This window comes from Dendrobates tinctorius, unplaced genomic scaffold, assembly GCF_039654945.1.
Source record: "Dendrobates tinctorius isolate UK_male_01 unplaced genomic scaffold, ASM3965494v1 ptg000020l, whole genome shotgun sequence".
In the NCBI taxonomy this organism is placed as follows: domain Eukaryota; kingdom Metazoa; phylum Chordata; class Amphibia; order Anura; family Dendrobatidae; genus Dendrobates; species Dendrobates tinctorius.
In genome coordinates this window covers 8,400,910-8,410,233 of record NW_027361688.1, presented here as the reverse complement: position 1 = coordinate 8,410,233, position 9,324 = coordinate 8,400,910, and the positions used below count along the sequence as shown (strand labels likewise).

The 9,324-nt window shown below is 47.4% G+C and overlaps 1 pseudogene; it reads right to left on the bottom strand.

Annotated features, from left to right (window-relative positions):
• Positions 1-4,672: 4,672 nt before the first annotated feature.
• LOC141083153 (E3 ubiquitin/ISG15 ligase TRIM25-like) lies at positions 4,673-8,700 on the bottom strand (annotated as a pseudogene).
• Positions 8,701-9,324: the final 624 nt, after the last annotated feature.

The following is a 9,324-nucleotide window of genomic DNA, read 5'->3' as shown; positions in this document are numbered from 1 at the left end:
AGAGTACCTGTGTGCCTAAACATTGGAGCTCCCCCACAAGTGAGCCCATTTTGGAAACTAGACCCTCCAAGGAACTTATCTAGATGCATAGTATGCACTTTGAACCCCCAGGTGCTTCACAAATTGATCTGTAAAAAAAAAAAAGTACTTTTATTTTTTCACAAAAATTTTATTTGGCCTCAGTTTTTTCATTTTCACATGGGCAACAGGATAAAATGGATCCTAAAATTTGTTGGGCAATTTCTCCTGAGTACATCAATATCTCATATGTGGTCATAAACCACTGTTTGGGCGCACCGCAAGGCCCGGAAGGGAAGGAGCGCCATTTGACTTTTTGATTGGAAAATTAGCTCCAATCGTTAGCGGACACCATGTCGCATTTGGAGAGCCCCTGTGTGCCTAAACATTGGAGCTCCCCCACAAGTGACCCCATTTTGGAAACTAGACACCCCGAAGGAACTTATCTAGATGTGTGGTGAGCACTTTGAACCCCCAAGTGCTTCACAGAAGTTTATAACGCAGAGCAGTGAAAATAAAAAAATAATTTTTTTTCCTCAAAAATGATTTTTTAGCCCGCTATTTTTTATTTTCCCAAGGGTAACAGGATAAATTGGACCCCAAAAGTTGTTGTCCAGTTTGTCCTGAGTACACTGGTACCCCATATGTGGGGGAAAACCACTGATTGAGCGCACGGCATGACTCAGAAGGGAAGGAGCGTCATTTGACTTTTTGAATGGAAAATTAGCTCCAATCGTTAGCGGACACCATGTTGTGTTTGCAGAGCCCCTGTGTGCGTAAACTTTGGAGCTCCCCCACAAATGACCCCATTTTGGAAACTAGACCCCCTAAGGAACTTATCTAGATGCATAGTGAGCACTTTGAACCCCCAGGTGCTACGCAGAAGTTTATAACGCAGAGCCGTTAAAATAAAAATATTTTTTTCCCTCAAAAAAAAAATTTTTAGCCTGCTATTTTTTATTTTCACAAAGGTAACAGGATAAATTGGACCCCAAAAGTTGTTGTCCAGCTTGTCCTGAGTACGCTGGTACCACATATGTGGGGGGGACCACTGTTTGGGCACACGTTGGGGCTCAGAAGGGAAGTAGTGACGTTTTGAAATGCCGACTTGATGGAATGGTCTGTGGGCGTCATGTTATGTTTGCAGAGCCCCTGATGTACCTAAACAGTGGAAACCCCCCACAAATGACCCCATTTTGGAAACTAGATCACCCAAGAAACTAATATAGATGTGTGGTGAGCACTTTGAACCCCCAAGTGCTTCACAGAAGTTTATAACGCAGAGCCGTGAAAATAAAAAAATATTTTTTTTTCCTCAAAAAATTATTTTTAGTCCACTATTTTTTATTTTCACAAGGGTAACAGGATAAATTGGACCCCAAAAGTTGTTGTCCAGTGTGTCCTGAGTACGCTGGTACCCCATAAGTGGGGGGGACCACTGTTTGGGCACACGTTGGGGCTCGGAAGGGAAGTAGTGACGCTTTGAAATGAAGACTTGATGGAATGGTCTGTGGGCGTCATGCTACATTTGCAGAGCCCCTGATGTACCTAAACAGTGGAAACCCCCCACAAGTGACCCCATTTTGGAAACTATATCACCTAAGGAACTAATCTAGATGTGAGGTCAGCACTTTGAACCCCCAAGTGCTTCACAGAAGTTTATAACGCAGAGCTGTGAAAATAAAAAAATATTTTTTTTTCCTCAAAAAGTGATTTTTAGCCCACTATTTTTTATTTTCACAAGGGTAACAGGATAAATTGGACCCCAAAAGTTGTTGTCCAGTTTGTCCTGAGTACGTTGGTACCCCATATATGGGGGGGGACCACTGTTTGGGCACACGTTGGGGCTCGGAAGGGAAGTAGTGACGCTTTGAAATGCCGACTTGATGGAATGGTCTGTGGGCGTCATGTTACGTTTGCAGAGCCCCTGATGTACCTAAACAGTGGAAACCCCCCACAAGTGACCCCATTTTGGAAACTAGACCCCCCAAGGAACTTATCTAGATGTGTGGTGAGCACGTTGAACCCCCAAGTGCTTCACAGAAGTTTATAACGCAGAGCTGTGAAAATAAAAAAATATTTTTTTTTCCTCAAAAAGTGATTTTTAGCCCACTATTTTTTATTTTCACAAGGGTAACAGGATAAATTGGACCCCAAAAGTTGTTGTCCAGTTTGTCCTGAGTACGTTGATACCCCATATATGGGGGGGGACCACTGTTCGGGGACACGTTGGGGCTCGGAATGGAAGTAGTGACGTTTTGAAATGCCGACTTGATGGAATGGTCTGTGGGCGTCATGTTACGTTTGCAGAGCCCCTGATGTACCTAAACAGTGGAAACCCCCTACAAGTGACCCCATTTTGGAAACTAGACCCCCCAAGGAACTTATCTAGATGTGTGGTGAGCACGTTGAACCCCCAAGTGCTTCACAGAAGTTTATAACGCAGAACCGTGAAAATAAAAAATCTTTTTTTTCCACAAAAATAATTATTTTAGCCCCCATTTTTTTATTTTCCCAAGGGTAACAGGAGAAATTAGACCCCCAAAGTTGTTGTGCAATTTTTCCTGAGTACCCTGATACCCCATAAGTGGGGGTACACCACTGTTTGGGCACACGTCGGGGCTCGAAATGGAGGGAGCACCGTTTGACTTTTTGAACGCAAAATTCGCTGGAATAAATGGTGGCTCCATGTCGCATTTGGAGAGCCCCTGATGTGCCTAAACAGTGGAAACCCCTCAATTCTATCTCCAACCCTAACCCCAACACACCCCTAACCCTAATCATAACCCTAACCACAACCCTAATCCCAACACACCCCTAACGAAATCCCAACTCTAACCCTAACCACAAGCCTAACCGTAATCCCAACCCCAACCCAACCCTAACCCCAATTCCAACCCTAACCCTAAGTTCAACCCTAACCCTAAGTTCAACCCTAACCCTTAGTCCAACCCTAACCCTTAGTCCAACCCTAACCCTTAGTCCAACTCTAACCCTTAGTCCAACCCTAACCCCTAGTCCAACCCTAACCCTTAGTCCAACCCTAGCCCTTAGTCCAACCCTAACCCTTAGTCCAACCCTAACCCTTAGTCCAACCCTAGCCCTAACCCTGGCCCTAACCCTAACCCTAGCCCTGGACCTAACCCTAATGGAAAAAAAAAATATATATATTTTATTATTTGTCCCTACCTATGGGGGTGATAAGGGGGGCGGTGATTTACTTTTTATTTATTTTGATCACTATGAAAGTTTATCATAGTGATCAAAATAAATGAATGAATCTGCAGCGTTGCAGATTCGATTCGGCGCACTGCGCATGCGCCCGCCATCTTGCAAGATGGCGGCGCCCATGACGCTGGACGGCAGGACACCGGGACGGATAGCGGGAGGTCGGAGGCACAAAGGAGGGTGAGAGTGGGTGATCGGAGGGGCAATCGGAGGGCTGGGGGGGCGGAGGGAAGGCGGAGGGGCAGATCATGACGGCGGCTGCCGATCGGTGCCGTCAGACGGTGGCGGCAGCCGATCGGTGCCGTCAGTCGGTGTGGGGGGGGTCGGGTCTCGGTGTCCAGCCATGTCCGATGCTATTTCAGCATCGGCCATGGCTGGATTGTAATATTTCACCAATTTTCATTGGTGAAATATTACAATCGCTCTGATTGGCAGTTTCACTTTTAACAGCCAATCAGAGCGATCGTAGGCACGTGGGGGCTAAGCCACACCCCCAGGTGTTAACTCTGAAGGGTCCTTTGTGTGCAGGTCGGGTGACCTTTCAGTGACCCCGGTCACCCGACCCACAGGGGGGCTACTTATAGCATGACGCCTACGTAGGCGTCATAGGTCGTTTGGGCACTGCTTTTCATGACGCCTACGTAGGCGTCATGGGTCGTGAAGGGGTTAAAAACAATGTTAGAAAGTGATTTTGGTAAGAATCCATCAAATAAATTCAATATTACAAAACATCATATTGGAGCTATTCACGCAACCCCAGCTGATTTTGCTAGAAATTATCAGGTTATGTGCCCATGATCAGGAACTGCTGTAGGATTGACGCTGAATATTTATGTAGTGTCAAACTCGCAGCGCCAGATGTGACAGCATAGTGGATGGGATTTCTAGAAATCCCATATCCACTATGCGTGCAAATGTGGCGCGTCTTTCAAGACCGCAGCGTGTCAATTTCTCTTACGGAGATGCTATTCTCCATAACAGAAATTACATCAGTAGAATGTATTGAATGTAGTAAATCAGCACGGACACATGCGGATTTATCTGCATTCAATAGAAGGCAGCGCTTTGGATGCAGCGAACATACACTGCATTCAAAACGCTGCTAGTTCCGGATTGTGGGCGCATACCCTCAGTGTTTTACAACATGCTTTATGTAAGATCAAGCAATTACATAGTGTAGTCCCTGATTGGGAGGAAAAACAGATGAAAAGTAAAATAAATTCACTTGCTAATAAATTCTAAGATGTCTCCAAAAACTCAAATAATAATTCAATGTCTGATTCAATTGGAATAATGGTAAAATATAACTTTTAAATTAACAATGATCTCATTAAAATTGAGAAAAAAACACCAAACAAAAAAGTATGATATATATTAAATACAATCACTGGATTAAAAGACTCAGATTATATATAAGTGTATCAGGTTATGATGGTTTCTCCCAGCTGCTGCTTCCCCCTAATATCTTTATAGAGCCTCTTCCTACACTTTATGCAGCATGAAGGGGCTCGGAGAAGTGGCAGTGAAGGTGTGGGTCACGGTCACGCGTGGCTGAACACAGCGCCTCCAGCAGGGCGGATTTAGATGACACGCGTGACCCTGGATACAGCGCCTCCAGTGGGGCGAATTTAAATAATAAAACATACGCCGCCTCCAACACGCGAATTTCAGTATTACACGTATTTTAAGAATAAAGGGGAAACCTGGGTAACAATAACAATCGAGGCCCTGCGATAGGGAACGGGGACGTGGAGACCTCCTGCACTCCCCTGAGTCAGTGTCTCTACACTCCTAACGTTCCTTAGGCCAGTTCCGCACTGGGCAACGATCAGGAACCTAAAAACCCTGACTCGCCCTGCACCTAAACCCTCACTAGGGAAAAGGTCGGTGCAGAAACTAATCCCACCACTGCACTAAAACACACATAAGGAAAAGAGACAATACAGGGGAACACCACTTAGCTTTGCTCTGTTGCTTACGCTCCCAGCAACAGAGCCCACCACCTGCGTGCATCTTTTTCCCCCAACTGGATCCAACATCATAGTGCAGTCTTGGAGCAAACAGAGTCCACCACCTGCGTGCAGCTGTCCAGAAACAGAGTCCCGCAAAAGAGTCCAGCTTTTCTGCCAAAAAGTCCAGCATGCTTGAGTCCAGCTCTCAGCAACAACGTCCAGCATTTTGAGTGCACAATAGCTGCCACTCCATCAATCCATGCAAGAACTCCTTGCTGACACCATAGCTGTGACTCCACCACGCCTTGCCAGCCCTCCTTGCAGACACCATAGCTGCTACTCCAGGAATCTCACTGAGCTGCACGTGACTCTCCTTTAGCTCCATCCTTCACCCAGGTTTGCTTGCAAATGAGGAACTATCACCAACAGTGATTACCACACCTGACACTGTTTTATAGAGCAATCACACCTGTTACTTAATCACGTGCACAAACTAAGGTAACCAGAGTGCAATGATCCTAATGGCCACCAGGGCGAAAACTACAACTGAAACCACCACAGTGCAATGACCCTAATGGCCACCGGGGGCAAAACCACCTTTGGCACACAACCAAAGGAAAAAAAAAGTTACTTTGTGCATTTAATCTGTCAGATCCAACCTGGATCATGACAGTGTGCAAGTGTCTGATGGGGTCACACAGCTCATAAAAGGACAACTGCCCGGCCTCATAATCCAGACATATCCTGACTCTATCACTGGAGATCTGGTGAGGTAACTGGATCACATCACTGCCATGTATCACTGAATAGCAATTTTTAAATCCTCTCACACACCAGGACTTGTTATTCTCTCCAACGAATGTCTCCTTCCCCCTCCTGTCTATACTGGGGTAACACATCCTCACACGCCACCACCTTGATCTACTGATCTCCACATCCCAGTAATGTCGCCCTGAAGTAAAATCCCCTCCTGCTCATCACCTGATAATGCTGGAATCTCTCTGCTGTTTCTGGACGTTTCTGTTTTTCTCGTGTCCAGGTCGCAGTTTTCAGGTCGTCTGATATAAGGAGATTATTAGCAGCTGTGGTTACATCCAGTAATATGTCTGCAGGACCCTCCACATAGATCCCGCTCCTTATACCTGATATTACGTCACATAATGTGTGTAATGTGTGTGAGATCACAGCCACATCCAGGTCACCTCCATCATGGGGCTATTTATCATGTCCCCCTGTGTCCTCATCACCTCCCTCCTCCTCAGGATCACACAAGTCACCGGTGTCTGGTTCCTGTAGGACAGTCAGTGGATCCGCCATGTTACACAGCTCCTCAATGTGTCTCATCTTCCTGGACAGCTCGTCCTTCTTTATTTCCAGCCGATGGATCAGAGCAGACAGTGACAGTGACTCTTCCTTTTCCTGCCTGGAGATCTCACTCAGGACCTTCTTCTCCAGGTCGTCCACCCGTCTCCTGATGTCTGTACACAGGGCAGTGACTCTCTCGGCTCTCTCGGCTTCTCCAGCTGCTTTTTCTTGAGCTTTTCTCCTGCTCTTCTCCAGACTCTGGACTCTTTCCTCAGTCTCCTCTCTCTTGATGGTCATTTTCTGAAGAAAATTTCTCAGTGTTTTCTTTTTCTTCTCAGAGGCCTCATCCAGCAGCTCAACCCGGTGTCCCTTATGTTCTCTTGCTGAACAATAAATACAGATACAAGCAGCGTCCTCAGTGCAGTAATATATCTGGACCTTCTTATGGACAGAACATTTCCTTTTCTCCAGAGAAGTGCTGGGATCAGATAAGACGTGTTCTGGTGATTTGCTGTGAGCTCTCAGGTGTTTATCACACAGAGAAGCCTGACAGTGTAGACAGGATCTAACAGCGGGTACAGGAGAGTCCACACAGTAAATGCAGCAGATCCCATTTTCCATCTGTGTAGGTGGAGTAAACATGAATTAATTTACGCAGAGATATGTTCCTCATCAGTGCCGGACGCTCCTGAAACTCTTCTCTGCAGTCAGGACAGGAATAAACTCCAGACCTGTCCTGTGTATCTGGGTCGCCCTCACACCCAGGGCTGTGGGGTACTCAGTACCGGGCCCGCTGAGCTTCAATGGGAGATGTCACGGCAGCTGGGACCTGGCCCGTGGCCCTGGGCGCCCATTGTAAAAGGGGTTTCAGTGTGCTGATGGTAGTGAAAGTTTATAAGTGATTCATGACGCCACCTGTGGTATTCGGCAATAGAGATGTAAGCCGACACTGCAGACAGATCCTCTGGGACAGATGGTGTGGTGCAGCAGTGATGTTATAGCCTTCCACAGGCAGGGCTGTAGTCCCAGGGCAGTGTAGATGAAGTGACACTTAGATGATGTAGTGTCAGGCGCGAGGGATGTAGCGGTGCTGGGCAGGTTGGCGCAGGAATAAGTGGAGGACACCAGGGCATGTAGTTCCAAAGCTTTACTCACAGTCTATTGTGCAAACAGGTGCCCGCTTCCATGCCGTGTCCTCCGGGTCAGGGACTCAGTCAACTTCCAGGCCAGATGGAATACTCCCTTCCAACACTCTGCCAACATATATGCCTTTTCTGAACGTATCCTCTTATAGCGCCTTTGAGTGAAGTACTCCTAGTACTGAGTTACACTGGAGGTCCTCCTGTCAGATGTTCCTATGAACTCTACTTGTATGGCAGACAGCTGTAGCCTGCTTTGGGGACTCCTTGCTATTAAGTCCCGGCTCACTAATATGTTGCTGTTGTGCCCCCCAAGTCTTGTGTGGGAATAAAGTGGTCACTACTTCTATTCCTCCGGTGTCTGCTGCAGGACCATAAGTATCCATACAACCTCGGGGACCGGACCCCGGCCTTGCGCTTAGAACTTGAAAAGGGTTCTCCTCTAACCCTGGTCCTTGTTCTCTTATTCTCCTCACGTTCCGTGCTAATCCTTCTTTCCAATGGAGAATCAAACTTCCTTCCTCTGTCTCTTTCTGTGCCAGCAGACCCAGATCACTGTGGCCTACTGCAGCACTTCCCTCTTCCATCCCTCTCCCGGGGATCTTCTCTGTCTCACACTCTGTCCTTCTACATCTTCACTCACTCACTGAATGAAAAACTGACTGACTGACTCAACTCTTCCCGCTCTTTTGGTGCAAACTAAACTCCACCCACCTCCCAGCACGTTTCATGTTCCAAGCAGGGAGCCACCAAGGGGTGTTTTGCTATACTCCAAGCAGGGAGCCGCCGAAGGTGCTTTGCTACACTACTTTGTGGTGTGGGGTGCAGGTGTTGGAGTGTGGTCAGGTGTTTCCATCTTACCTGGATGGTGGGGCACCACACCTCAGGAGGAGGTGCAGTACCTCTGTGGCGACTGAGCCTCACGGGCGCCACATATCCAGCACACGATCAATACAGACCCGGCAGAAATTGTGTCCACATCTCAGCATTACAGGATCTGTATAAGTGCTCAGACAGATGGAGCAGAGCAGCTCGTCTCTCAAATCAGCAGACGCCATGACTGACTTAAGAAGGAAGAGAGAAGAAACTACAATTCTCTGATACTCTGAAACCAAAGGTCGGGTTTAACTACAGTCAGGGTGCAGCTGAACTGTAACATGTATTCAGTCCTTGTTTGTAAAATGTATACCTTAAAGCAAGGATGTGTGGTGCTCCTGAGGGTTCAGTCGCCACAGAGGTACTGCACCTCACCCAGAGCTGTGGTATTCCACTGCCCAGGTAAGATGGGGGTACCTAACAGCACTCTAACACCTGCACCCAACACACACCCTATAGCAGCAGGGCACCCTGGATGGACCCCATGGGAGGAGGATCTCAACCCTGCCGGGTAGTAAAGGGGGTTGGAGAGTGAGTGGAGCTTGAAGGTTCAGAGCGGGAGAGTAGGAGTTTTAGTCAGGACAGTCTTCCCCTAGGGAAAAAAGTGGAAGGACATATGTGAAAGGTCTTCCCTTAGGGGAAGAAGGGAACAGACGTGTGTGGAGCAGCTCCTAGTAAGGAGGAGCTGCTGGAAGGAAAGAAAGAGAAGGAAGCTCCTGTTGGAGGGAAAGGATCCTAGAGGCATGGAGCAGCGACCATACTGCCCGGGGGCTCGTTCTACGCTAACGGACATCGGGTGGAGAGAT